At 46.3% G+C, this 26,180-nt stretch overlaps 1 protein-coding gene across 1 annotated transcript in view; it reads left to right on the plus strand.

Annotated features, from left to right (window-relative positions):
• Positions 1-26,180, plus strand: part of LRFN5 (leucine rich repeat and fibronectin type III domain containing 5) — a 388,786-nt gene that overhangs the window by 277,048 nt on the left and 85,558 nt on the right. The window contains exon 2 of the mRNA XM_073638357.1: positions 889-994. The gene's annotated coding sequence lies outside the window, so the exon portion shown is untranslated. The remainder of the gene's footprint in view (positions 1-888; positions 995-26,180) is intronic.

Consider the following 26,180-nt stretch of genomic DNA (forward strand, 5'->3'; position numbering starts at 1 on the left):
TCCTCACAGATCCCCGTTTCTTGGGGTTAGGTAGAAGTGAGTGTTGGCTTACATTTATGGCTCCACCATGTGTCTCAGAGAGGTCCTGAGAGAAGGACTCAAACGCTTAGATAGTTCTCCAGTCCACCCTGGGTGGGCACACATGGACTTCGAGCTCCTTCTTCTGCCAACTGACACTCAGGAAATTCTGTCTCCAGCAGCCAAGAACTAGAAGGCACCACCCCATACAATGGTCCCCCGAACCAAAGGGGCGGCACTGGTGCACACCACAAAAACTGTTAACCCTTGTTACAATTCATTTTGGTTGCCTAGCAGCCAATTATCTTCTCCCATCTGGGTGACAGCTACGTGACCAGAAGTGGTTACAGAAAATTACATCTGCTCTACAGTAGACTGCCTCTCTATACTACACAGACTTGATTGTGTCACTTCCAATTGTACAACAGGAAGTATGAGACGACATTAAAATAAATCAGGCTTAAAAATTATGGGAAAATAGGGAGGAAAGTAGGAAAGTTCAAGAATTGATATAAAGTTGATACATATCTTAATCACTACTGATATAAAGTTGATACACATCGTAATCACTATTGATATAAAGTTGATACATAATTAATCACTATTGATTTAAAGTTGATACATATCTTAATCACTATTGATATAAAGTTGATACATATCTTAATCACTATTGATATAAAGTTGATACATAATTAATAACTATTGATATAAAGTTAATACATATCTTAATCACTATTGATATAAAGTTGATACATATCTTAATCACTATTGATATAAAGTTGATACATAATTAATCACTATTGATATAAAGTTGATACATATCTTAATTACTACTACTAATAATAATTAATCCTGATTTTTCTTCCCCAGATGACTCACATCTCCATGTTGTGCTGTTCCCTGGTATCAGAAGTTTGGACGGACTAATGTATTCAGACGATGAGGTGAACACCAAAGAGATGGTTTCCTAAGCAAGGTATCCATTATTAGAACAAGTTTTGCATTTTTTTTTTGCATTTGCATCACATATGATTTTGTAATAAGCAGCTCAAATAATGGGGGCAGATGAAAAAAGGAGGAGACACTTCTAGCAATCTCCAGTACTTTACAACTTTTTAAAAATTGTTTCTATTTTTTAACTTTTGTTACACAAAGGATAGCTGGTTGTTACGGGCATCACATCTCATAACTTTAATATATATCTTTTTTATTTTTAGTATTAGATTTGCATACAATTTAAAAAAATTAAAGGGTTTGTCCAGAACTAGAAAAAAAAAATGCAAGACTGCCTTCTTACAAAATCAGCGCCACCCCTGTCCACAGGTTGTGTGTAGTATTGCATCTAAGCTCAATTGGGATGGACTTGCTTCGTGCACCAGAAACGCGTTGTTGAGATGAAGATTTTATATCCGTTGAGCTGGATTTTCTTATACAATTTTATGGCTGTTTACGTCCCCGAAAGAGACATTACTCCGAGCTCCGGATCAAAACTATATTAACACAGTGAGCTGGATTTTCTTTTCTTTATCTAAGCTGCAATACCACATAAAACCAGAAGTCAGGGGTGGCGCTGTTTTTGGACTTAGGCAGTTATGCTTTTTTTTACTCTGGATTGCAAAGAACAGGTATGATTAATGCAGGACTTAGCAACTTGTGATGAGCAGATTCTTTTTTTAAATTATTTCTGAGCAAGAAAAAAAAAATGGGTCACTTATAAGTGGGCATCACACGGTCAATACTGGAGAGCTCACCATCCCTAGTGGGGTACCACGGGGAGCAATATTAGAACCGCTGTATTACCATAAGGGGTATTATTGGAGGGGTCACCCTTTCTAGGAGAATAAAAGTTAATGTGGAGTATCTTGTTAAATTTAGTCTCCACTTTTTAAACCAATTTTCTTTTTAAAGTCCGATACATTGTGTAATATACCTTTATACCTGTTGGATCTTCATTTAGATGATACAAAGCTCCAAATCCCCAGCATAGATAAAGCACCAAATTATACAATTTTACAGACCTGCAACCACCACTAGGGGGAGCTTATGAGCTTACTGCATACTCTGTTTTTATTGTGTATACAGTATGCTCCCCCTAGTGACGGCTGCAGGAAGAGAGAATGTTATCATTAATCTGTATGACTATGCTGGGAGTTGTAACAGATTGTAACAGATTGTATTACTATAAAGATACATTATGGAATGTATCAGAAAAGGATTCTGGACCATAAACTGATATTGTGTCAGGAGGCATAGCTTTACGTTCCAGGGATGATATAGGAGCCCAGACCTCATGTAAGGGATAAGCCAGGTGCAGGTCCTCCCTATTAACCATTGCATAGTCCCATCTTCCTCATCCTCGATGTGTATCCAGGGTCTTTCTGGAGGAGGCTGCGGTGTCTTTGTATAAGCTGCTCCTGACCTATTTCAGTGCAGTGACAAGGAGAATGCATTATCTCTGAGTGGAGAGGCAGCCCTGCTCTGCAGATAAGAGATGGATCAGATCTTAATTGCTCCTGGAAGTGCAGATTTATAGGATAAAGCTAATGGCTGATGGTTTGTTTTTACATTTTGTATCATTTTTCTTCCCATTATAGAAACCTAAACAATCCCAAACTAATTAGATGGAGTCAGTAAGGTAAAATTATCAGACCTTGTCTTGGTAATAGCTGCCGAATTCCAAATGTTTAAGAGCAATTCTTATCGTCATCGGTTCTGTCCTCTGCCCTCCATGTTTGGGTGACAAACATGATTTCTGAAGCGTCAAATTCCTTTCCCAAAACAAACCCCAATATAGCACTAAAACGTATGGATTGGAAAGAACGTCAAAAGGCGACAGCCCAAACCAGTGATCAAGAGCCACAAAACTCAATCTTGTCCATTAGTGGTTGCCCTCAGGGTATACCCTAGCTTTAAACTTGATGCCCATGTTCTCAGACTTCCAATTTCACCCTTAAATTTATCTCCAAAGGCTGTCTACGTGTCACTCACCACAAGTCAGCCGTGAGATTCCTCATTTCAGCTAAGGTCCTCCACTTTCCACCAGGGATATTTCTATCCCATCCCGCAAGCCAACATTCAATAGGTCCAGCTCATTCTCCACAAGGAGGACTCTGCATGGGCAGGACAATTCCATTGCCACATCTTCAAGGGTCTTGTGCGACTCCACAACTCCTCCCAGATCTTCACTAAAGATACTTCCGCCTTATTTATTTTTCTTCTTAGATTATCTGTCTAATGATAGGATACATGTCACTCTGCTTCTATGTATTCAGATGTCCAATCAGCTGTCAACCCGCATGTATCATGCCTATAGTAAGGCAACAGGAGTGGCCCCCCCAAGCAGGATGTCCCATGTAGAGATGAGCAAAAAGATCTGCACTACTCCAGTCCTCCAGTTCAGGGGCAGCCAGACCAAGACAGTGTTCACTTCTGCACCTGCAATCTTCTTCTTAGCATCCTAGGTTCTTCTGCTGCTTACTAGGCTCCTGCAACATTGTGACTTCACATGAGTCTTAGTCATCCTCTGCCCTGGACCTCGAACCTGGGAACTTTGACATTTTTTTGCTCATTTCTAGTCCCATGAATATCTCCATTATGGAGAAAACTGCCTCCTATCAAGTCCTCTCACAGACAGTTGCTGATTGCAGATGGGATGACAGAGGAAGCCTTCTCCTTCTGTCTAACCACTTAGATGTTACTGTCAAAATTGAAGCAGTGATTGTGACATCTAAGGGGGTTACACAACCAGGGTTGGAGTTATCTTAGATCCTGGAGCAGTGTTGGAGCTGGACAAAGCGGTCAGTGACCATCGCTATGTCATAATAATATGGTGACATAATCACCATGATGTGAAATTATGACACCGGTCACAAAGGTGTCTGTGAGGACCTTTATAGATATGCTACAAATGTTTACGATGGGAAGGCTCCTGTCACGGGTGTGTCAGAGGTGACAGACAGTCACCCTGCAGTGGTTTGCAGGAGATCTCCACGTTTGGCAATACAGACAGCTGCCGAGATAGGAGGCTGTGTTTAGGACCCAGCCACTACCTCCCTTTAGTCTGGGTGTATATATACCTGGTGTGTCTAGGTGGGCGTCGCCGGTTATACTCATTTCTGCTTGGAACTTGGCTGAAGCAGCATCACGTCCTCTTTGGAGTCTTGAGGCCGTGTGTCCTGTTGGAGTTCTTCTAAAGCTGAGTTGTTATTCCCCTGTGTTGTCTTCCCCTTATTATCTTTAGAGTGCTAGCGGAGGTTGACTAGTGCTCATCTCCTTCCACCCCCAGTTGTAGCCTTACGCCAGGGATAGTAGGACGAGGCACGTGATCGGCGACAGCTGCGGAGGCTGTATAGGGATGTTAGGGGGAGACAAGGTGACGCTAGTCCAGTTAAGGAGGTCACCACTTCCCCTTTCCCTAGTGACTGGGCTCCCTTTACCTTTCCCCCCTGTGTTGCACTCACACCTGGGATGACAGCTCCTTAAATTGCTAATCAGAGGCAATCGATGAAGTGACGGTTTCATCTCTGCTCCATCTTCATCCTCATCACTAGTCATCTCCAGCTGATGTTACCTCTTCTTCTCTTGCGTTATTCACATGCCGATTTCAGTCCTGCACATGGGATTTTGATGATCCATCCTCTTCTTTATTGTTTTACTTCTGCTTTCTAATATTCAGCAACCAATCTGGCTTTTAAGCTGATAAAAACGAGGATTACGGGGAGAGGAGCACATGTCGCGCAGCCTGTTAGCAACTGGGTCAGCAAAAAAAAAGAACGATGCTAGACCTATATTTTACCTCCTGCACAATGTACTACTTTCCCCTAAGCGCAGTGTAATGCAGACTATAGGATTTACTGCCGCTGGCCTTATTACATTGTAAACGACGATCCGCCAATCACATCCATATGTCCAGACATGAGTGACGCGTCTAATGCAGAGAGGAGCTTGTAATTTACTTCTTAGATCATGTAAACCCAGGGGTAAAGGAGGAGAACAAACCAAAAAAATAGGGTGCTGCACCAGGTAACTTTGTCCTGGAGGACTACGACTATAATTGACGATACTTGGAATCATGCAATGCTTTGCCTAACCTCCGGAGGCGCTGCCTTCTCCAATCAGGGCACTATTGCCCCGATTTGTGATGAACAGTGCGCTGGAACAAGACTTGACAAATTCATTCCAATGACTTTGACATATCTTTTAAATGCTTCTCCACAGGGATGTATCTTTTGCAATTTACACCACTTTTTTGGCATAAATCATGACGAATCTGTCATCCGCGCTCATCCCCGAAAAAAGTTGGCTGATCGGGGTTGTTAATAAAAATGCCAAAAGTCGCAACATTTAAAAAAAAAAAATACCAGTTCCGCAAAAAGAAAAATTGCGACATTTCAAGCAGTTTTATGCCAGAATTGTTGAAAAAAAAAAAATGAATGATGAATCAGGACAAGAATTTTTGAAAGTTGTCAAAAACAAGTTTTTTTTTTCAAGGGGGAAAAAACGCTTTAGGTAAATGTTGCTTTTTCCAGAAGTTTGTCATTTTCTGAAGCTGTTTTAAAAAAGTTTTAGAACATTTTTTTTTTTTTTTCCCAGAAGGTTTTTTTTCTGACTTTTGATTGGATAATACTGTTTGGAGTGGATTCCACCAGGAGCAGCTTCAAGGATGCTTTTATTTTTTTATACAAGGCGTTTTTCATAACCTGAAAGGGAAAAAAATGCTCAAGACTGAATATATGACCTGCAAGGTGGTTTTGCACTAGAACTGAGTAGGAAAAGTCTTTGGTGAGAATCTGGGGTCAATCATTAGCTACAAGTGTCCCTTCTGCTTTTCAGCAAGGTTTGTAGAAACCAATAGTACAAGCGAATATAAGAAACTTTCTCCACGTATTCTTTCTCTACTTATTAGACTTTTCTTCACATCCTCCCTATATCATGAAATCATGATTTACTCTGAACTACAGCTACGACCTAAAGCTGCCTTGCTTAAGAAAGAGAGACTGCCAGCTCACTGAGGGATCAGATTACTGCTGCCTGTAGAACTCAGTGGAGAAAGGAGGGGGAGGAAGAATGAAGAGCAAAAGGAGAGGGAGTCACACACTGACCTGTGCTGCTTTCTTGCACTTGTTTTATCTCACCCAAGTACTGGAGTCACAGTTACACTGCTCAGTACTGCTGTATAAGATCCCCCTTGTTGCTGCTTTCTAGTTCTTGTTTTATCTCACCCAAGTACTGGCGTCACAGTTACACTGCTCAGTATTGCTATATTATGTCCTTGATGCTGCTGCTTTTTACTGAGGGTATGTTCTTACTACATTTTTTCAATAGTTTTTGGAGCAGAACCTCTTCAACTTTCCAACTCTCCAATAAAAAGTTTCTGATCCAGAAAATGAACATAACCTAAGTGCTTATTTCACCCCTAGCAAAACAAAAAGGAAGACATCACGAGTACAGTAAACACTATAATCCTGCTGAAACGCACAGATCCCACAGCCCAGATTCCGCCAGCAAGCAAAAAATCACAAAATTTTTAAAAATGGCTTGTCTTGCATCCATACAGAAGCGTAAAGTGCTGAAAGATTCTTTATTGGTTCAACAGTATATCACTATGACTCGGCCGACAACAACTGGACTAGGTGGAAACATGTTTCTCGTCCAATAAAGAACCTTTCTGCACTCTACTCTTATGTATAGATGCTGATCAATCTATTTTTCTGCATTTTTGTTTATCTCACATCCAGAGCTGGATTCACAGCTACACTGCTCAGTAATGCTGTGTAATATTCTCTATGCTACAGCTGCTTTCTAGTAAGCGTTTTATCTCACGTCCAGAGCTGGATTCACAGCCACACTGATCAGAACCTCTGCATAATGTCCTCCATGCTGCTGCTGCTGCTGCTTCTGAACATATGCTACTTGGAAACAGGGGAGCAGGAATCCCTCATGTCTGTGTGCGCTGTGTATGGCAGACATCATGGCAGCTAGTCTGTACCCACTAGCTCAGAGACAACTGAAAAATTAGAGATAGAGTCTGCAGAGTGGAAAATTGCCGAATTTATGTCATATAATGGCCAGATATAGTGTTGTTCCTCATGTACAGTACAGACCAAAAGTTTGGACACAACTTCTCATTTAAAGATTTTTCTGTATTTTCATGACTATGAAAATTGTACATTCACACTGAAGGCATCAAAACTATGAATTAACACATGTGGAATTATATACTTAACAAAAAAGTGTGAAACAACTGAAAATATGTCTTATGTTCTAGGTTCTTCAAAGTAGCCACCTTTTGCTTTGATGACTGCTTTGCACACTCTTGGCATTCTCTTGATGAGCTTCAAGAGGTAGTCACCGGAAATGGTCTTCACTTCACAGGTGTGCCCTGTCAGGTTTAATAAGTGGGATTTCTTGCCTTATAAATGGGGTTGGGACCATCAGTTGTGTTGTGCAGAAGTCTGGTGGATACACAGCTGATAGTCCTACTGAATAGACTGTTAGAATTTGTATTATGGCAAGAAAAAAGCAGCTAAGTAAAGAAAAACGAGTGGCCATCATTACTTTAAGAAATGAAGGTCAGTCAGTCCGAAAAATTGGGAAAACTTTGAAAGTGTCCCCAAATGCAGATGCAAAAACCATCAAGCGCTACAAAGAAACTGGCTCACATGAGGACCGCCCCAAGAAAGGAAGACCAAGAGTCACCTCTGCTTCTGAGGATAAGTTTATCCGAGTCACCAGCCTCAAAAATCGCAGGTTAACAGCAGCTCAGATTAGAGACCAGGTCAATGCCACACAGAGTTCTAGCAGCAGACACATCTCTACAACAACTGTTAAGAGGAGTCTTTGTGCAGCAGGTCTTCATGGCAAAATAACTGCTAGGAAACCACTGCTAAGGACAGGCAACAAGCGGAAGAGACTTGTTTGGGCTAAAGAACACAAGGAATGGACATTAGACCAGTGGAAATCTGCGCTTTGGTCTGATGAGTCCAAATTTGAGATCTTTGGTTCCAAGAAGGAGAGTGATGGGGTGCTACGCCAGATGACCTGGCCTCCACAGTCACCAGACCTGAACCCAATCGAGATGGTTTGGGGTGAGCTGGACCGCAGAGTGAAGGCAAAAGGGCCAACAAGTGCTAAGCATCTCTGGGAACTCCTTCAAGATTGTTGGAAGACCATTTCCGGTGACTACCTCTTGAAGCTCATCAAGAGAATGCCAAGAGTGTGCAAAGCAGTCATCAAAGCAAAAGGTGGCTACTTTGAAGAACCTAGAATATAAGACATATTTTCAGTTGTTTCACACTTTTTTGTTAAGTATATAATTCCACATGTGTTAATTCATAGTTTTGATGCCTTCAGTGTGAATGCACAATTTTCATAGTCATGAAAATACAGAAAAATCTTTAAATGAGAAGGTGTGTCCAAACTTTTGGTCTGTACTGTATACACACATGACAGCTTATTCTGAAAAGTACGCTTTCAGCTGTATCTGTTGCCCCCATTGCAGTCTGTTGTAAGGCTGTCCATCCTGCCAAATTTACCTACATATGACATAAATCCATTGCCATCTGCACCTTATAAGATGCTTAGACGAAACACGGCTTTCCTTAAGTATTGACTGCACCCTTAATCCTATCACTCTTAAAGAGGACACATTAAATCCATGTAAATAAGATTGAAGATGATGCTGACACTGGAAGGAGGCAGCGGTATTTTAGTTGCCAGTGTAATAAGATGCTATGGAGGGTTACTTTCCTACATAGAAATGCTGGATGATCATCCGATGACTGATCCTTTGTAATTGATATCAGATTCTCATTTAACTACTAAATACGACAAAGTATTGGGAAAGCTATTATGATTGCGCTGATTTTCCTGATTTTATTAGATCACATGGTGATTCTGTTTTATGTCAATGTGAACGTTCACCTGGAAGCCCTACTTTTCTTATAGAGAGCTCTAAATCCTTTGAATGGACATAGGATTATTCAGTATAGGTCATCAATACCAAACAATAGGGGTCTAACACCAATCATCTGGTATAAGGTCCCACGACTGCTGAAAATATACAGTGAATGGAGCCGTACCAGCACAGCTCCATACACCATGTAGTGGCCGTTCTCAGGTACTGCGGGTCAGATCACATTTTCTTCAATAGGAGCGATATCAAGAACGACCATTGCATAGTATATGGAGGTGTGATGTTCTGAGTGCAGGATCTGCTGTCTGCTGATTGGTAGGGTTGGGCACCAGGGATTGCCCCTTTCCCCCCATGGAGGTCATCAATATCAAGATCCTGGACATCCCCTTTAATTTTGCTTATAACTTGATGGCATTCTGTTATGTCCATGGGTGCATAACTAGAAACCGAACCCCAAACTATAAGTCATGCAAAGGACATCTCTTCACTTTCTTTGGACCGGAATGGTTGGCAACTTTTGCAATTAGTATAACTGCTTTCTTTTTTTCCCAGTACGTTATTATCTTTTGGATAGGCCAATAGGATAGCGTCCAATTCCTGGCACCTCCATGATCAGTTGATTGATGGGGCTGCAGTGTTCCCACTGGACACAGCGCCATATATTTTATAGTGGTTGAGCCTGGTACTGCAGCTTTCTGAAGTTGTCTAAGCTGCAATACCAGGTACCGCCACTACAAAATGCATGGTGCTAAAGAGCGCACAGTGCTTGCAGCCATTACAATAGGTTGATCATTGGGGGTCACCATCAGTTTGACACTAATAAGTCATCATCAATTTTAAAGTCCCAGTAAATACATTTTCCAGGCTTTATATCCTAAAAGAAAATATCCCAAAAAATGGTCATAATTAGACCTTCTATTGAATTCTGTACGGAGCTCCGGCTTCTGTGGCATTCTCAGAACTTGCCCTTTGCTCGACCTCTATAAGCTCCATCTCGCTTCTTTTTCAATTATGTATGCATTAAAAGAGTTACAGGAATCTATCCGGGCAAATCCTTCTAATCCAATTCTATCAGGAACATGCATTCTAAGTGAAACCTACAGCCGGGGAAAGATTGGGGATGTCCTAAGAGAAACAAGATCCTTAATCCTTCCCTGAAATTAGGGTCAAGCTTGCAAATTCCTTTTGTTAAAAAAAAAATAATAAAATCAATAAATATATAATTTACTTCGCCTTAAACTATGGGGTCAGTCGCGTGCCGGGCGGCCATACTCAAGAAGCAAACCAGCCATCGCTATGTTTTAGAAATTATTGGCTAGAGTGAGAAAGCGGAGGACAGATACAAAAAGTGTCTCCCTATGGAGGACTTGGTATAACCATTTATTAGATAGACATCTTATTGAATTTATGATCTAGATGTAATTCTTCATTTTTCCTGTTGTGGCGCTGCAGAGCAATATAACAATTGCTGTTGGGTCCTCCCATAGATAACAGCATTAGGTCCCCCCAGTAATCAGTTAAAAGGAGTTAATGAATCCTTCAGCAAGTGTTGAATTTCCCTGCAGCTCCCCCATAGGAGAAATAAAGTATTACACAATTCACATTGAAATCAATACATGGTCAGGATGGATCCTCCATAGATAAATGGTTACTGTCATTTTAACAAACTTTGCATAAATAACTAGTACAAGCTGATGTAAGGAACTTTTGTAATATGTTTTATCAGAGAAAGCTGCTACTTTATCCACTTCTTAGCCACATCTCCAGCCACTTCTTGCTAAACTCATCATTCAGCTTATAAAATCATTTCTGCTTAAAGTAGACTGTCAGCTCACTGAGGGATCAGATGAAAGGTGCCTATTAAACTTCATAAGGGAGAGAAGGGTTAGGGAGGAGCAGTGTGAGAGACAGAGAGACATGATGACACTTCTGCTTCTTGGAAGGTGTTTTTTTCTCACTTCAGAGCTGGAGTCACAGCCACAATGCTTAGTACTGCTGTATAGTGTCCTCCATGCTGCTGCTGCTTTCTGGTAGGTGTTTTATATCACCTCAGACTGGATTAACTGCTACACTGCTTAATATTGCTGTATAGTGTTCTCCATGCTGTTGCAGCTTTTTGGTGGGTGTTTTATATCATCTCAGATTAGATTCACTGCTACACTGCTTAATACTGCTGTATAGTGTTCTCCACGCTGTTGCTGCTTTCTGGTAGGTGTTTTTTATCACCTCAGACTACATTCATAGATACACTGCTAGGTACTGCTGTATAGTGCTTTCCATGCTGCTGCTGCTTTCTGGTGGGTGTTTTGTATCACGGCAGACTAGATTCAAAGCTACACTGCTTAGTACTGCTGCATATTGTCTTTCATGATGCTGCTGCTGTCTGGTAGGTTCTTTAAATGACCACAGAGCTGGATTCACAACTACACTGGTTAGTACTGCTGTATAGTGTTTTCCATGCTTTTGCTGCTTTCTGGCGGGTGTTTTATATCACCTCAGACTAGATTCAAAGCTACACTGCTTAGTATTCCTGCATACTGTCTTTCATGCTGCTGCTGCTTTTTGGTAGGTGCTTTAAATTACAACAGCTGGATTCACAACTACACTGCTCAGTACTGCTGTATATTGTCCTCCATGCAGCTGCTCTTTGGTGGGTGTTTTATATTATAGCGGAGCTGGATTCACAACTACACTGGTTAGTACTGCTGTATAGTGTTTTCTGTAACGGGTCTGGGAGGCGGAACCTCTGAGCTACTATACAAGGGGGCGGACCTTGTAAGGGAGCGGGTGGCGACCAGGGAAGACGGGCAGGGAGTCACAGCAGATGACCGGGACAGTCTCTGGAAGAACGGGCAGGAGGTCACGGCAAGTGACCGGGGCAGTCTCTGGATGAACGGGCAGATGGTCACGGCAAGTGACCGGGGCAGTCTCTGGATGAACGGGCAGATGGTCACGGCAAGTGACCGGGGCAGTCTCTGGATGAACGGGCAGATGGTCACGGCAAGTGACCGGGGCAGTCTCTGGGTAAAGGGTTGGTACGACCTGTGGCGGCTGATGGTAGACGTGAGCTCCCAGGTGAGCAGGCGAGAGTCTCTGGATAAACGGGTGGTCACAGCATGTGACGGCGGAGACTCCAGGAAGACCAACAGACAGGCGGCAGATGAGCGCTCCCAGGTGAGCGGGCAGAAGTCTCTGGACAGGCGGGTGGTCACAGCACGTGACGGCAGAGCCTCCAGGTAGGCTAGGAGACAGGCAGCAGATGAGCGCTCCCAGGTGAGCGGGCAGGAGTCACTGGACAGGCAGGTGGTCACAGCACGTGACGGCGGAGCCTCCAGGTAGGCTAGCAGGCAGGTAGCAGATGTGCGCTCCCAGGAGAGCGGGCAAGCTGGTCCATAGACAGACTGACAGGAGTTGGAAGGCAGACCGTCGGACCTCAGGCAAGCAGGCAGGTAGCTGATGTGCGCTCCCAGGTGAGCGGGCAAGCTGGTCCTTAGACAGACTGACAGGAGTTGTAAGGCAGACCGTCGGACCTCAGGCTAGCAGGCAGGTAGCAGAATATCAGGCAGGAATAAGACAGCAAGCTGACAGGAATCTGGCAGGTATCTGGCAGGTAACTGGCAACGGGACCTGAGGGCTGAAGAAGAGTAGTGAACAGTGCAACAACATTGCTCGGGCACCTCCATTTTGGAGGAGGTGCCTTATATATGGTGAAGTCCTCCGGCCATTGGCCGGGGACTCCTTAGGACGGCGCGCGCGGCCCCTTTAAGAGGGAGGGAGAGCGCGCACGCGCGCCCTAAGCACAGTGGCCAGGAAGGAGCGCGCACTGCCAGCAGAGTGGGAGGAGGACGCCGGGCACGGAGCAGAGAGGTGAGGGGAACAGCGTCCCTGCCTAGCAGAGGGCAGGGACGCCGGCGCTACAGTACCCCCCCCCTTTAGGCCCCCCCTTTTTTAGGCCAGACAGAAATTTAGCAAGGATAAGAGGGGCATGGATGTTCTCCCGGGGCTCCCACATTCTCTCCTCAGGACCAAACCCCTTCCAATCTACTAGAAAAAAGGTCTTTCCTCTTACCCTTTTGGTGGCAAGAATGTTCTCTACCTCAAACTCGTCCTCAGCAGAAACCGGAGCAGGAGGCGTACCTGTAGACTTGGAAAAAGAGTTAAGTACCACAGGTTTGAGGAGAGATACATGGAAGGAGTTAGGGATCCGTAAGTTGGCCGGGAGTTTCAATTTATAGGCCACCGGGTTGATCTGACTGATGACCTCCAGAGGACCGATGAACCGAGGCCCTAACTTGTAAGAAGGTATCTTGAGTCGGACATATTTAGATGAGAGCCAGACTTTATCTCCAGAACGAAATTGTGGAGGATCCAGGCGTTTTTTGTCAGCGTGTCTTTTCATCCGTTCGGACGACTGAAGGAGTGCGGATCGGGTACTCTCCCAAATGGAGGAAAATTTGCTAACGAGAGATTCCGCAGCCAGGTTGTCCACAGAGGTGGAGACAGGAAAAGGAATCCGAGGATGCTGACCGAAGACTACAAAAAACGGAGATTTGGAGGAGGATTCGCTCTCGTGATTGTTATAAGAGAACTCGGCCCATGGTAGGAGATCCACCCAGTCTGAATGATGGGCATTAACGAAGTGCCGGAGGTAACTGGTCAGGTTCTGATTGATCCGCTCCACTTGACCATTGGACTGTGGGTGGTAAGCGGAAGAGAAGTCCAGGGTGACGTCTAGCAGTTTACAAGTGGCTCTCCAGAAGCGTGAGGTGAACTGTACCCCACGATCCGACACGATGTGGAGGGGCAGGCCATGAAGACGAAAGATGTGACGAATAAAGTCTTTAGCTAGCTCGGGTGCAGACGGGAGGCCTGGCAGGGGAACGAAATGAGCCATCTTGGAGAAGCGGTCAGCGACCACCCAAATGACCGTACAACCGGCAGAGACTGGGAGGTCAGTTATAAAGTCCATTGCTATATGCTGCCAGGGGGCAGCAGGTACAGAAAGCGGAAGGAGGCGACCGGCTGGCAGATGTCTCGGAACCTTGTTGCGGGCGCAGGACACACAGGCAGAAACAAAGTCTATTACGTCCTTGTGCAGGGTAGGCCACCAGTAGTGCCGGGTAATAAGCTGGAGGGTCTTTTTCTGACCGGCATGGCCAGCCAGTTTAGACGAGTGACCCCAGTGAAGGATCTTCTCCCGATCAGGTACTGATACGAACGTCTTTCCGGGAGGGAGACGATTTAGACTCACGGGAGCCACCTGCATTACTCTGGCGGGATCGATGATGTGTTTCGGATCTTCCTCGAGATCAGACACCAGAAAGGATCGAGACAAGGCGTCCGCCTTGACGTTTTGGTCAGCCGGGCGAAAATGAAGAACAAAATCAAAGCGAGCAAAAAACAAGGACCACCGGGCTTGGCGCGGGTTAAGTCTCTGGGCATGCTGGAGGTAAGCCAAGTTCTTGTGGTCAGTGTAAATTATTACCGGGTGAAGAGCCCCCTCGAGCAGGTAACGCCACTCCTCCAATGCCAGTTTGATGGCCAATAACTCTCGGTCTCCTATGGAATAATTGCGCTCTGAGGAGGAGAAGAGTTTAGAGAAGAAGCCGCAAGTTACCATCCTCCCGGAAGATGATTTTTGAGTAAGTACCGCTCCGGCTCCAGAGGAGGAGGCGTCAACTTCCAGGAAGAACTGCTTGTTGCCGTCCGGGCGATGCAGCACTGGGGCGGAAGAGAAGGCCTGTTTTAAGGAAAGAAAGGCCTCCTCTGCTTCGGGCGGCCACTCTTTGGGATTAGTACCCTTACGGGTGAGCGCGGAAATTGGGGCAGTCCGGGAAGAGAAGTGTGGTATGAAGAGGCGGTAGTAGTTGGCGAAGCCCAGGAACCGCTGAATGGCCTTCAACCCCTCCGGTCGAGGCCATTTCTCGATAGCAGACAGTTTCTCTGGATCCATTCGTAGGCCGGTCTGAGAAATAATGTTGCCCAAAAACGGAAGCGAGGTCTGCTCAAAGAGGCACTTCTCGTATTTAGCGAAGAGGTGATTCTGCCTGAGCCTGAGCAGGACCTGACGAACGTCCCTCCGGTGAGTCTGGAGATCCGGAGAGAAGACCAAGATGTCGTCCAGGTACACCACTACGCAGGAGTAGAGAAGGTCCCGGAAGATGTCATTGACCACCTCTTGAAAGACGGCAGGAGCGTTACAGAGACCAAAGGGCATTACCAGATATTCATAGTGGCCGTCCCGGGTGTTGAATGCCGTCTTCCATTCATCCCCCTGACGGATACGAACCAGGTTGTACGCCCCACGGAGGTCCAGTTTGGTGAAGATTCTAGCCCCCCTCAGACGATCAAATAACTCCGGAATGAGCGGAAGGGGGTACTTATTCTTCACCGTGATCTGGTTAAGGCCTCTATAGTCTATACAGGGACGGAAAGAACCGTCCTTCTTTTTGACGAAAAAGAAGCCTGCTCCCGCCGGGGAGGTAGATTTCTGGATGAATCCCCTGGCCAGATTCTCCTCAATATATTCGGACATCGACCGGGTCTCTGCAGCGGATAATGGATAAATACGCCCACGGGGAGGAGTAGTACCGGGTAACAGGTCGATAGGGCAGTCGTATGGTCTATGAGGGGGTAGTGTCTCTGCCTCCTTTTTATTAAAGACATCAGCATAAGACCAATAAGGAATCGGAAGTCCAGGTAGATTAACTGGGGTAGGAGAAGGACGGACGGGATGGACGGGAACCAGACAGGTCTTATGGCAGTCCTGTCCCCAGCGAAGGACCTCTCCGGTCTGCCAGTCAAGCACGGGTGCATGTCTCTGGAGCCAAGGTAGACCTAGCAAGAGGGCGTGAGAGAGTCCAGGCAGAACATGAAAGGAGATACTCTCAGAATGCAGCATTCCCACCTGCAGAGTAATGGATTCGGTGATGAGTTGGATGGGGCGTGGTAAGAGACCCCCATCCACGGCAGCAACAGACAAGGGTACAGCCAGAGGCTTGGTGGGGATGCGGTATTTCTCTACCAGGGACTGTGAAATAAGATTCCCGGCTGCTCCAGAGTCAAGTTGGGCTAGTTCGAAATAACGGTTCTCCCCGCAGACGATTGAGACTGACAGCAGCAGAGATGGAGAGGATTTATTCTTGTCTAGGTCGACCTCTCTGAGCGAACCTAGACACAGGCGTTTCCCGACCTCTCCGGGCAGGCACGGATCCGGTGCTCCTTACTGCCACAGTAGAAGCAGCTCCCCTCGGCACGGCGTAAGTCCTGACGGGTTTTGACCATCTTGGTCTGGTCGACCTGCATAGGCTCAGGAGAGTGTACCTGGGGAGAGACGGAGGGAGTGACGGGTTTCTGAAAAGTAGGAGCTAGACGTGGAAACCTCCTCTCACGGGTGACCTCTTTGGCACGCTCCTGGAACCGTAGGTCAATCCGGGTGGCAAGAGTTATTAGGTCATCGAGAGTGGTAGGAATGTCCCGACCGGCAAGTTCATCTTTAATACGGCCTGACAGACCCTCCCAGAAGACGGATACCAGAGCGTCGTTATCCCAGGCCATCTCCGAGGCAAGGGTACGGAACCGTATGGCATATTGGCCCACGGTGAGACCTCCCTGACGGAGGCGTAGCAGTGATGATGCGGATGAGGTCTTCCGTCCGGGTTCGTCGAAGACTTTCCGGAAAGCCATGAGAAAGGCAGGCAAGTCGGACACCAGGGGGTCTCCTCTCTCCCATAGAGGATTTAGCCAGGCCAGGGCCTCCCCGGTGAGATGGGACATGATGAAGGCAATTTTGGCCCGGTCGGAGTTAAACTGGTGGGACAATAGTTCAAAGTGCAGGGTGCACTGATTTATGAAGCCCCGAGCCTGGGCGGAGTCACCTCCAAAGCGAGGAGGTGCAGAAAGCCGGGGTCCGGGGTAGGATACCATGGTATTAGTGAGCAGCGGAGCTGCCGGATTGCGAGTCATGGCACTGGCGGAGGTTGCTGGCGGAGCAGTCAGAGTGTCCAGGCGAGAATTGACATTCCGCAGGTGACCCAGGATGGACTCCTGTTGGGACCTCTGATGGGACAGTTCATGACACAGGTCCGAGAGCGAGGGAGCTTGGGTGCCACCGGGTTCCATGGCCCGAGCAAACTGTAACGGGTCTGGGAGGCGGAACCTCTGAGCTACTATACAAGGGGGCGGACCTTGTAAGGGAGCGGGTGGCGACCAGGCAGGCAGTCACAGCAGATGACCGGGACAGTCTCTGGAAGAACGGGCAGGAGGTCACGGCAAGTGACCGGGGCAGTCTCTGGATGAACGGGCAGATGGTCACGGCAAGTGACCGGGGCAGTCTCTGGATGAACGGGCAGATGGTCACGGCAAGTGACCGGGGCAGTCTCTGGATGAACGGGCAGATGGTCACGGCAAGTGACCGGGGCAGTCTCTGGGTAAAGGGTTGGTACGACCTGTGGCGGCTGATGGTAGACGTGAGCTCCCAGGTGAGCAGGCGAGAGTCTCTGGATAAACGGGTGGTCACGGCATGTGACGGCGGAGCCTCCAGGAAGACCAACAGACAGGCGGCAGATGAGCGCTCCCAGGTGAGCGGGCAGAAGTCTCTGGACAGGCGGGTGGTCACAGCACGTGACGGCAGAGCCTCCAGGTAGGCTAGGAGACAGGCAGCAGATGAGCGCTCCCAGGTGAGCGGGCAGGAGTCACTGGACAGGCAGGTGGTCACAGCACGTGACGTCGGAGCTTCCAGGTAGGCTAGCAGGCAGGTAGCAGATGTGCGCTCCCAGGTGAGCGGGCAAGCTGGTCCATAGACAGACTGACAGGAGTTGGAAGGCAGACCGTCGGACCTCAGGCAAGCAGGCAGGTAGCTGATGTGCGCTCCCAGGTGAGCGGGCAAGCTGGTCCTTAGACAGACTGACAGGAGTTGTAAGGCAGACCGTCGGACCTCAGGCTAGCAGGCAGGTAGCAGAATATCAGGCAGGAATAAGACAGCAAGCTGACAGGAATCTGGCAGGTATCTGGCAGGTAACTGGCAACGGGACCTGAGGGCTGAAGCAGAGTAGTGAACAGTGCAACAACATTGCTCGGGCACCTCCATTTTGGAGGAGGTGCCTTATATATGGTGAAGTCCTCCGGCCATTGGCCGGGGACTCCTTAGGACGGCGCGTGCGGCCCCTTTAAGAGGGAGGGAGAGCGCGCGCACCCTAAGCACAGTGGCCGGGAAGGAGCGCGTGCTGCCAGCAGAGCGGGAGGAGGACGCCGGGCACGGAGCAGAGAGGTGAGGGGAACAGCGTCCCTGCCTAGCAGAGGGCAGGGACGCCGGCGCTACAGTTTCTATGGTTTTGCTGCTTTTTGGTGGGTGTTTTATATTATAGCGGAGCTGGATTCACAGCTACACTGATCAGTACTGCTGCATAATGTCTTCCATGTTACTGCTACTGCTTCTGAACATGTAATACATACATACAGGAGAGCAGGAATCCCTCATGTCGGTGTGTGCTGTTTATGGGAGACATCATAACAACTATTCTCCACCCACCAGCTCAGAGACAACTGAAAATTATAAAGAGAGGCTGCAGAGGGGAGAGCTGATGAAAAATGCATAATGCATATTATATAACGGGCAGAAGTAATGTTTTTCCTCATGTCCTCTCGGCAGATTATATATCGGGTAATATAAGTATCCATTTCTGTAGACCTGCTGTATGGAAATCTTCTAATACTTTCTTATAAACTTTGCGGCATCTGCTGATAAATACATCCGTTTGTTACTGTGTAGTATCCCGCACATCTACATTTGTTTATTAGACGTGATTATAATGGGCTTTATCTCCTTCGCTCCAGACGCGGAGTCATTTAATCTGTAATGCTGTCAGATGATGGATAAATGTTCTGGTAATGACCTTTCTAATTCTTACAGAACTTTCAAATGTCATCATGGCCGATAATACGCGATGTGAAATAAAATATCTTTAAAAAAAACAAAACAAGAATGTATTAGGCACTGCGGAAAAACAGAGAAAGGCAATATCGGTCCATGGAGGGCTCGTATCATTAGGACATTAGTCCTAACACTGATCCTCCTGCCGAATATTCTGTAACTCTCTGACCCATCGATGGACGGACTTCACCTGAATGCCTCCAGTGGTGTCTGCTACCAAAACATTAACTTTAAGCCCCATAAACTGCTTGGTAATGTCTTAATTAATGATTTTTTAGATTGAGATCAGGGAATTTGAAGACAAGTCATCACCGTCATTGTTTTGTGACATTTATAAGACCATCGGTGAATGACCATTATCCTGCTGATGGCCGGCAGCTCCATGAGGAAACACCGTGCCGTGTACAAGGTCTAGAAGGTTGTGCATGTCATAACTACGTACCAAGGTCTGCCGTATACCGGGCACACCCTACAACATCTGCCGTATACCAGGAACAACCTACAAGATCTGCTGTATACCGGGCACACCCTACAAGATCTGCTGTATACCAGGCACACCCTACAAGATCTGCTGTATACCGGGCACACCCTACAACATCTGCCGTATACCGGGCACACCCTACAAGATCTGCTGTATACCGGGCACACCCTACAAGATCAGCTGTATACCGGGCACACCCTACAACATCTGCCGTATACCAGGAACAACCTACAAGATCTGCTGTATACCGGGCACACCCTACAAGATCTGCTGTATACCGGGCACACCCTACAAGATCTGCTGTATACCGGGCACACCCTACAAGATCTGCTGTATACCGGGCACACCCTACAACATCTGCCGTATACCGGGCACACCCTACAAGATCTGCTGTATACCGGGCACACCCTACAAGATCAGCTGTATACCGGGCACACCCTACAACATCTGCAGTATACCGGGCACACCCTACAAGATCTGCTGTATACCGGGCACACCCTACAACATCTGCCGTAAGCCAGGAACAAGCTACAAGATCTGCCGTATACTGGGCACACCCTACAACATCTGCCGTAAGCCAGGAACAAGCTACAAGATCTGCCGTATACTGGGCACACCCTACAACATCTGCCGTAAGCCAGGAACAAGCTACAAGATCTGCCGTATACTGGGCACACCCTACAACATCTGCCGTAAGCCAGGAACAAGCTACAAGATCTGCCGTATACCGGGCACACCCTACAACATATGCCGTATACCAGGAACAACCTACAAGATCTGCCATATACCGGGCACACCGCACAACATCTGCTGTATACCGGGCACACCCTTCAAGATCAGTCGTATACCAGTCACACCCTACAAGACCTGCCGTATACCGGGCACACCCTACAAGATCTGCTGTATACCGGGCACACCTTACAACATCTGCTGTATACCGGGCACACCCTGCAAGATCAGTCGTATACCGGTCACACCCTACAAGACCTGCCGTATACCGGGCATACCCTACAAGATCTGACGTATACCGGGCAAACCACACAACATCTGCCATATACCGGGCACATCCTACAAGATCTGCCATATACCGGGCACACCCTACAAGACCTGCCGTATACCGGGCACACCCTACAAGATCTGCTGTATACCGGGCACACCCTGCAAGATCTGCTGTATACCGGGCACACCTTACAACATCTGCCGTATACCGGGCACACCCTTCAAGATCAGTCATATACCGGTCGCACCCTACAAGATCTGCCGTATACCGGGCACACCCTACAAGATCTGCCATATACCGGGCACACCCTACAAGATCTGCCGTATACCGGGCACACCCTACAAGATCTACCATATACCGGGCACACCCTACAAGATCTGCCATATACCGGGCATACCCTACAAGATCTGCCATATACCGGGCACACCCTACAAGATCTGCCGTATACTAGGAACATGCCACAGGTTAGCCCTATGCCGGGAACGCCCAGCAGACTGCCTATATACCAGTATCACTACACAAGGTCTTTCATATACTGATAACACTACACACGAGATGCCATGTACCGTGAACAATCCCCAAAGCTGGCGATATATCATGAGACCCCCAAATAACCTGTTCCAGGAACAGTCCACAGCCCTGACCTCCAGCAGAGTTTGACCCTTGTCTATAGGTTAAGGAGGCAGCTGATCACCCAACGAGCCACAAAATGCTCATTTATTAGGTGAAATAACCTTCTAGTTGTCACAAAAGATCCTCGTTCTCAGCTGTGCATCGATCATCTATTCCCCTAATCCGCTTCCCCCACACACTTCATTGATTTACAGGGGAGAAGCCTACAGATTTCACTGGAGACCACGATTCTTCATTACATCCACATAAAAGAAAGGGGGTCTTATAGCAAAGATCAAAATGCACCTTCTATTATAAGTTCTCCCACTTAGGAGGAAATGACCTGGAGTTTGTTCACCTCCATGACTTTTAGGTCAAGACACCCCTTTACTTTCATTGTCCTCTGGGGAGTCCGTCACACGGTGATTGCTATGGTCTCTCTCTCTTTGCGGTCCCCATAGTTTCCAGTATAAATGTCCTTAATGAAAGCTGTTTTGCATCTTGCTACCACATGTTAGAAACTCGCTGCTTCGTTCCCACAATACCAATTGTGCAAGTTCAGTCTGAAAATTGCAGAAACAATGAGACTGGGGAAAACCACAGCAAAATGGGCGTCTTCAGAGTGTCCTGGACGCTTGTGGTGTCCCGACAATCAATTGTACCAAGTACAAAGCATTGTAGATATCGGTAAAGGTCGTTGTGCTTTCGATGACATGGACTCTGGTACAAAAATTAGATTGTGAGCTTTTCTGTATAACTGGTTACACTTTGTTCTCCGGGCATCTATAATATAACAGGGGATGCGTGTCTCTGTCTGAAGCCTTGATAGACTGCACATGCGCGACGCGTAGTCTGGCTCCAAAGAGAAGCACGCATCCAGCCGTTACAGGTAAGAGAAGTATATGGCGCCGGAGATCGCGGTATGCGTAGACACTGAACGCATACCGCGATCTCCAGCACCATACTTACTTACCTGACCGGGAGGAGCGTTGCTGCGGCGCCTCTCTTAGCCGGAGACCGGGGCAGGAGTGAGGCGTCGGATCGGCGCATGCGCATAGCGCTATCCGGCGGCATTTTACTGAAGACACATTTGCAGTGTGTCTTCAGCAAAATGGCGCCGGACAGCGCGGTGCTCCGGCGCCGCAGTCCTCCCTCGGTCTCAGGCAGAACAGGACACAGCAGAGCTGGAGCACAGGGAAGAAAGGTGAGTATAAGTGTTTATTCTTTTGTATGTGTGTACAGCGTGAAAGGGATGAGGGGGCCACACATACCAGGATTGGGGGGTGAAGGGTGCTATGCATACCGGGATTGGGGGTGAGGGTTGCCATGCATACCGGGATTGGGGGTGAGGGGTGCCATGCATACCGGGATTGGGGGTGAGGGATGCCATGCATACCGGGATAGGATGGTGGAGACAGGATGTGGGCCGCGCAAATGCCAGGAGGGGAGCAGCACATACCAGCATGGGAGACCATATACCAATAAAAATGCTCGCCACCCGGGCGTAGAACGGGCTCAATAGCTAGTTGTATATAATGGGGTCCGTGACCTCAGACTCTTGACTTCAATGTATCAGAAAAACTGAGCTTGTCACATATTGATCCAGCAATGGGGTCAGGAATCCCTTCTTAGGCTATGTTCACACATCTTGTTTTTTTTCAGTGCTTTTTGATGCAATTTTGCAGCTGCGTTTTACAGTACCAGCAAAGTCTATGAGATTCCAGAAATCTCATGCACATGTTTTTTGTGTCATCAGTATTTTGTGCTTTCCATGGTTTTTTGCAAAATAGAGAATGTCACTTCTTTCAGCATTTTTCAGCGTTTTTCACCCACTGGAAGTAATCGGTGGTGAAAAAATGCTGAAAAAATGCCTAGTGTGAACATAGCTATCAGGTTTTGCTGCGTTTTTAGTGAAAATAAGCAAATACAGCAGTATGTGAAACTCATTTATTTTTTGTGATTTTATCATCTTGTCTTGGTCACCTGAGATGGAAGTTTGGATTAGGACAGTTTATTAAATTAGTGATATGCACAGTGTAAACAATGGCTGAGCTAGGTGTGAGATTGAACAATACCTGTGGCCCACAGAGGTGTGAAACTGAGCAATGCCCTGAGCAACTGAATGGCAGACCATAGTGTGAAAGTGAATAGTGTCCTACAAACTCAATGCACTGCCAATGCCTTAGGTAAACTATTCCTGAACAATTCACCTCCCCCACTGTGATGCCAAAACCAGAATGAGATTTTTTTTTTTCACTGAACTTTATGTACATGCATAAAAGAGACAAAAGAACATTGAAAAAATGTTGAAAAAATGCACCAAAATGCACCAAAAAACAAGCAAAAATGCAAGAAAAATCCTGAACAATCTTCTGGCAAGAGATCAGGTTTTGCTACAGAAAAAATATGCTGAAAAAATCATGATGTGTGAATATAGCCTTACTGTATCACACTTTGGATTTTTGGATAATTTCCCCTTTAATGAAAAAGTCATTTGATTTTCTACTTGCTATTCAGGGTAACATATGGGAGTTTGTCCTTCTGAGCCGGAGTCTTAGTTATTTACATATTTGCATTTATTATTACAATTGGCAACTAACGAGCTACTTGGAAGACTGTGAATTTGGCATCACCGAGCTGTAAACTTATGAACAAAACATATTCTGGTATATGAGGAGGCTCTCGATTCTCTCCACGGAAATCGCTGGTAACAGAAGCGCAGCAGTGGTGGCAGACCTCCGGTCCTGGGTCCACAATCCACAAGTGGGGCAGGGGCTGTGGGGGTGTCGAGGAATTTTTCTTTCCACTTACAACTTTTATTGGAGAAAATGAGGGAATGAGGGTCACATATGGGTTTGTCTATAAGCCTGTGCCACGAGAGGCTGCGGGGAACGCGGTGGCTGCCAACAAGCCGCTCTACCTTGACACAGAGAATAGAGATACAAGTATATCTTTGCCGCAGAACCTAACGATATGCACAGACAGAGATCCAATGACTTTCCATACCAGTTTCCTAACGACTGAACCAGTAGGTGGCGCTATATGACGACATAAAAGAAAGCTCCATTTTTATTGAGTACTTGATACATTGTAGACTCACGTCATTCTATACATTATGGTGACATCACGGGCATTGATAGGAGAAGGTAGGGGATAATTTAGTACTGGAATCTAGAATTTGTGGGAATTTGTACATGACGCCCCTTTTTATGATATACATAGAGATTTATTATTCTGAACATCTGCAGAGTTTGTCATTACAAGGTTTCTTGGTTTGGATTCTTGGTCACACCAGGTACTCAGGACCCCAGATGTAAAAGGTCCCCCAAGTCATGTCTCTTTATATAACTGCATATTGTATTGTGTGCAAACTAAATACAATAATACACAGTAGAAAAACCTGATCTAAACCCAATTGAGCATCTCTGGAGAGACCTGAAAATGGCTGTCCACCAACGTTCACCATCCAACCTGACGGAACTGGAGAGGATCTGCAAGGAAGAATGGCAGAGGATCCCCAAATCCAGGTGTGAAAAACTTGTTGCATCATTCCCAAGAAGACTCATGGCTGTACTAGCTCAAAAGGGGGCTTCTACTCAATACTGAGCAAAGGTTCTCAATACTTATGACCATGTTTAAGGTAAGAAATGTCACCACAGTGAATCGCTCAGCTCTGCTACATCCACACAAATGTAGCAGAGATAACAATGCAGCGTAGGAAGTCATGAAGAATAGTTGGCTGCGGAGGACATGGCAGCTCTTGCTCCATCTGCGCCTCAGTCTTCAGTACTGTAACATGTCTTCAGGCAGTTTTAGGCTTCGCTTAGGCTGGCATATGGGAGTCTGGGCCTTCCAGGTAGCACCCGCTGAGATACAGGACGGCTATGTACAGTTTGCAGGAACCTTTGCCATTCTCTGGCGGTGCACGCTGGGTCTATTTATTCTGCAGCAGCTTGAGACCCTCAGGAATCTTATACATTACATGCAATATTCAACATATACCGACAAGACCGATCTCAATTATGCGCAACGCGTTTCAAGGCCTGCGTTGTCTTATGGCAGATTTATGGGAACCCATGCGAGCAATGTCATGTATTATTAATAGAGGAGTCAAATCGGGCATTTAGCCTTTCAGATCCTATGTTCATAGACCTACTACATAGAGGAAAAGGGCTAGTTCACATCATTATCGGGGTCCGCACTAAACTGAACTTTCATTACCTAAAATATTAATAAAATCTATATATTTTTTCATATATTTTGTATAAAAGCTTTTCAGAGTTTTGCATTTTTGTTCATTTCAAAAGGGCTGTACTGCAATGCCGTCCATGACCTGTGGACAAGTGTGGCGCTATTTCTGAAATTAAACAGCCATGTTTTTATGATCTCATACATCCCTCATTCACTCCTAAACTATGAAAATATCTCAAAATGTGCGGCATCTGAAGTCATGAGATACGTTGTAATGTAATGCTGAAATAACTATACCCCATTATTACCAAGTAGCTCCACCAAGTATGAGGCAACAGGAATATTTCAGGTGCACAAGGCCACAAATAAAAGGAGAAATACATAGTAATACAACACCAGAACAAAAATGGTTATGAATTTCTGGCTCAAAAGCTGCTGAGATTGAAACGCGTAAGTGTCCTGCCATGACTAAGGTATGCAGAACCTGATACTTGTAGGGCCAATTGGATATTCCTCCAGCCGTGTGTCCGAGTAAAGAAATTATAAGTTTATTCCAAAACGATTTAAAGGGAAATTGACATCTCCAGATACATCCAACAATAATATGCAATCCTGCGCGTTTCAAACTGTGAACCAGTCCTTAATCATGGAGCTGCTGAGATTGAAACGCGTGAGTATGATGCAATACATGAGGAATACGATGGTTTCGAGTCCGTGTTGCTGAAGGTTCAAAGGTACGATCACACACCAAGGTGAACCATGAATGCGGTTTATTATTTCAACGCGTTTCAAGGTTTTCAAACCTCTTCATCAGGACCAAACCACAGTGATCTCATTGGTGGTCCTGCAGCAGCCTTTACATGCTTTTATAGGAGTTGTGACTGTCACAACCCCATCAGGTGAGCATCCTTATAATATTTTATACCACTTGGTTATCAGATAAGACCCTATTTGCGCTTTTTTGTCTCTCCAGTTTTACCATTTGATTTATATGAAACGCGTGAGTGTCTCTGCTATAACTAAAGTATGGAGA

Source organism: Phyllobates terribilis, unplaced genomic scaffold, assembly GCF_046119375.1.
Source record: "Phyllobates terribilis strain yellow unplaced genomic scaffold, ASM4611937v1 Scaffold_7__3_contigs__length_470593459, whole genome shotgun sequence".
NCBI lineage: Eukaryota > Metazoa > Chordata > Amphibia > Anura > Dendrobatidae > Phyllobates > Phyllobates terribilis.